Genomic DNA, 4230 nt, shown 5'->3' with positions numbered 1-4230 from the left:
CACAGTTAATATTAATATCTGCAAGGGTGGCATGGTTAGTTCGATGACAGAAGGTCAACCATGAAAGACTTCCCCAGGTGGCAAAACAAAGAAAGATGATTGGCCTGCATGACCCAGCTGGCTCGTATAGCTTGTTTGACTTGCTTCAACCTTGTTGATTCATGAACCAGGAAGCAAAGATGATCAATGTTATCTTGTGATCTGATCTTCACGATCAATTCTGACCAACCAGAAATGAATGCAAGGCATAGGGAAACACTCCACCGTCTCAGTCGATCCATCTACTGTGTCAGGATCATTCATTGGCACTGCTTTTATCTACTCGAGGTGTTCCTTCAAATGAATATTTGATTTTGTACTTCAGAACCATGCTCGAGTGTGATCTTTGATCAGATATTTTGGGGTTCAATGGCAGTAGTTGAGCAGTTAATGCAGAATCTTTTTTTTTAGTTATGCATGAACTATAAAGGCAATTTTGTAATCTTTTCCAAAGGGTCAACTCTTTCTGATTTCTCTGATATTGCTCTGCAACTCTCAGTGTAACATTCCCTGTGCCTTTGAACTGAATGATTCTCTATTTTATCTCCTTCAGCCATTAATGTGTATGTGCATCCTTTTTGCCTCTCATTAGTGTATTGTCGAGATCTGTAGCCTGCATACTATATCTATTTTGCCTACTGGATAATATATAAGTGAGATTCCTCTTTCCTTGTGTTATTCAGTTTGGTTTCTTGATCTGCATGAGGTTATTAGATCAAAACAAGCCTGTATGTATATATCCTTAGTTTCATTCTGGTCCAATAGTGCATGTATGGGAAGAAATGGGTTTGAACACTCTATTTTGGTGCATCACCTCTGTAGTTTAGGTAGGGTAGAGTTGTTTTCTGTATCTCCTTCTTCCCCTTTTCCTTCCGAGAGTAGTTAGTGTATATGAGCAATGTTAGTATGCTAATAGAAACCAAATTTAAATAAAGCTTCTACAAACTAAACAAAATTCATAAACTTCAAGATAGACTAAGATGAGCTCTCAATTGAAAATATGAGCCATTAATGGGCTCTCTCAATGAGAAGCTATCTTGTTGAGTGGCTTTGTCTAAATAGATAGGATGTATGCTTAATATGCTTCCAAAGGCTTCAATGGATGATGGTAGATTTTTGTTGTGGATAGATGGCTTTAGTATGGATTTGGCTCTCAAAATAGCATCATAACTTTACTTCATGGATTGTGTTATTTTGCAAAGGGGAAGGATCCAATTTATAGGCAAGAGGCTTGAGGAATTGAGGGCTAAGATGCAAGGATGGGGAAAAACTCATGTAGGGCTTAGATTGCATGAGAGGAGAGCACATGGATTGTGCTTCCTTACAACCAATCAGGGAGTGACACATGTCACATGGTGAGAGGATGGAGGAAAGGGGAAGGATGAGCCAACAAAGGAGGCTCAAGGGATAAAATCTTCATAAAGACCCTCATAATGACTTGTAAGAGCAATAAAAGGGCTTGGAAGAGTCATTTATGGCCTAGTGGGCTTCATAAAGTTTTATGGTTGAAGATATTTGTGAGAGATACCATGAAATTTGAATTTGAGGGTTTAGGGGGGTTTTAAGCTTGCTTAGGGTTGTAAAAATGATTAGAGGAAGGGTTAGAGATGGCTTAGGACTAGGCAAGTGGATGGCAAGTGGATTGCAATTAATGAGGGTGGGTGAAGGAGGAGATATTTGTTAACTTTGGCTTGGGTTAGTAATTCTTAACCCATGTTTAGGGAATGTGACAAGGTTAGGAGGGGATTAGGATTAGGTTTAAAGACATCTTCTAGAAGAGTCTAGACTTTGGATGAGGATAAAGACTTTCTAGAATAGTCTAGAATTTCCTAGGATGAGGATGAAGACTTTCTAGAAGAGTCTAGAACTTCTTAGGATTAGGATAAATTAGATTTTTAGGAAATAAATAAAGTTTTATTTATTTCAAGGGTTTGGGTTGAGGAGATATTTATTAAAACTTTTTGAATAAACATGAGGATTAATATTTAATCTTAATTAAATATTTTGAGTTGGGATTAGGGGTAGGAAATGATGGGATTAGCCTTTAATTAAAATTAAAGAAGGATTAGAAGATTTTGGAAGAGGTTATTGGTCATAAGGAAATTGGCCAACTTTTGGACAAAAAATAAATTTTTTATTTATTTTGGGATTTTTGGTCAATTTATTAATTAAATAATTAATAAATAAGGAAATAATGTTTAAATAAGATTTAAACATTTTTAGGAGGGATTTCTTAATTAAATATTTTTAATTAAGATAAAGGGATTTAATGGCATAAAAATAAATTAATTAATTAATTAATAAATGATGATGTCATCAAGATTTTTTTAGAAAATAAAAATACTTTATTTTCTAAAGGTTTTTTTAGGTGTCTACAGTTAGGTGCACCCTGATAGTAAGAGGAAGCCAACCTTCTCTGGAGACTCAACCTCATAGTTCAAGTCCCACAGCTTGGAGGTTCTTTCCATGTTTCACTAGGTTGTCCTCGCGCATAGGCCTTGGACAAGGGTGCAAACCTAAGTGACAATAGTTTTTGGCACGCCCGGTGGGACAATCCTATTGAATATTTAAAGTCTACTGGTGTCAAAGAAGGAAGAATTTTAGAGATTAATGCTAAAGTGGTAGTGTTGGCTTTAGTATTCAAGCCTCCAAGAGGCTGGTCCTTCAAAGTACTTAGCGACTCTGAAAATCAACAAACCTGGTTCCAGGCCAAAGTTGCAGTGATTCATGCCCAGAGCTGAAACAAGGGCATCTTCTAGAGGTAAATTTCAATATCAAGAGCTTTCCCTTTCAAATCCTAGAAGAAGGAGGACCAGAATTTCATTATCACCAGTTAGGGGTGAAAAAATAGTTAATACACCTGTAAGGTCCGTCTCTACTCCTCCTACTGCTCGAACCCAACCTAGATTGCCATCAACGCTCATCAATAAAACACTTATTTACATGGCACAACCAAGAGTTCATGCTTTTGCCACCTTTAATGGTGGAAGTCCTCTGTTGTTAGCCCAAAGACATGATATACCAGTATCTGCACTAAAAAGCATACCTGATTTTACTGGTGAGACTTCTATCTCCCCTTTAGAGCATATCCAAGAAGTAGCAAATGTCTGTAATATTCATGGTATTACAGAGGATGATGTTGCTGTCAGACTTCTAGCCTCATCTTTAAAAGGAAAAGCATTACAGTGGTACAGGGGCTTAGCTCATGGTTCTATAACTAATTGGGATGAACTAGGAGTAGGATTATGCAAACATTTTGAGGATAGAAGTGACCATCTATCACTATTAGAGTAGTTGACTACAATAAAAAGAGCCCCCCATGAATGTGTGATTGACTTTAATTATAGATTTCAAAAGACATGGGATAGAATACCTACTGCAGTGAAACCTACACCCGGTAATGCCTTCTTGCATTACCTTAGAGCTTTTAACAGTGATATTGCCACTACGATCCAAACTATGGGAGGAGATACCTTGCCTAATGCTTATGAGATAGCTGTAAAAGCTGAGAACATCCTAATACAAGGAGGAAAATTGGCTCCAAGGCCTCCTATGCCTTTCTTTCCTAATGTTCCTAATCACCAACCAGTAATGGCCCCTCTTCCTACAACTTCTACATTACAAACCCTTACTCCAGTCCCTCGAGCTTCTACATCCTCAAATGGGATAGATGAGCTCAAAGAAATGCTCCAAGGTCTAGTGCTGAATATAGATAAAAGAGAGAAGACCCTGGATAAAAATTGCAAGAGCAGGGGAGGGAGTTGAAGGACCAGGGGAAGAGATTAGAGGATAATCTCTCTATGATACAAAAGATGAGTAACAAGGTGGTGGCCTTAGAAAGGCAGCAAGCTCAAAGTGGCAAGCCTCCCCAACTACAATATCAAGCTCCAAGTGGTGTTAGGCTTCCTAATTAGTGGAATAGCTCCTTTGATTAGGGTAGGCAAAATAGTCATGTTTTTGCTTCAAGCTCAAATCATAATAGAGCTATAGTCCCTCAAAATAACTTAGCCCAAGATCAAGATTTTTGTCCTTCTTGCAACTATTCTTATACCTATTGCATGTGCCAGAAGGCAGAATCTTATATGGCCCTAACTGTCCAAGAACCTACAGCAAAGCAATCATCCAAAGAGGATCATCCCAAGGATGCATCATATATTCAAGGACGTGATGATTGCTCTTTCATGAATCATC

This window comes from Cupressus sempervirens, chromosome 5 (genome assembly GCF_028749045.1).
Source record: "Cupressus sempervirens isolate cs-2001-9-10 chromosome 5, ASM2874904v1, whole genome shotgun sequence".
NCBI classification, from domain to species: domain Eukaryota; kingdom Viridiplantae; phylum Streptophyta; class Pinopsida; order Cupressales; family Cupressaceae; genus Cupressus; species Cupressus sempervirens.
This window is presented reverse-complemented; position numbering follows the sequence as displayed.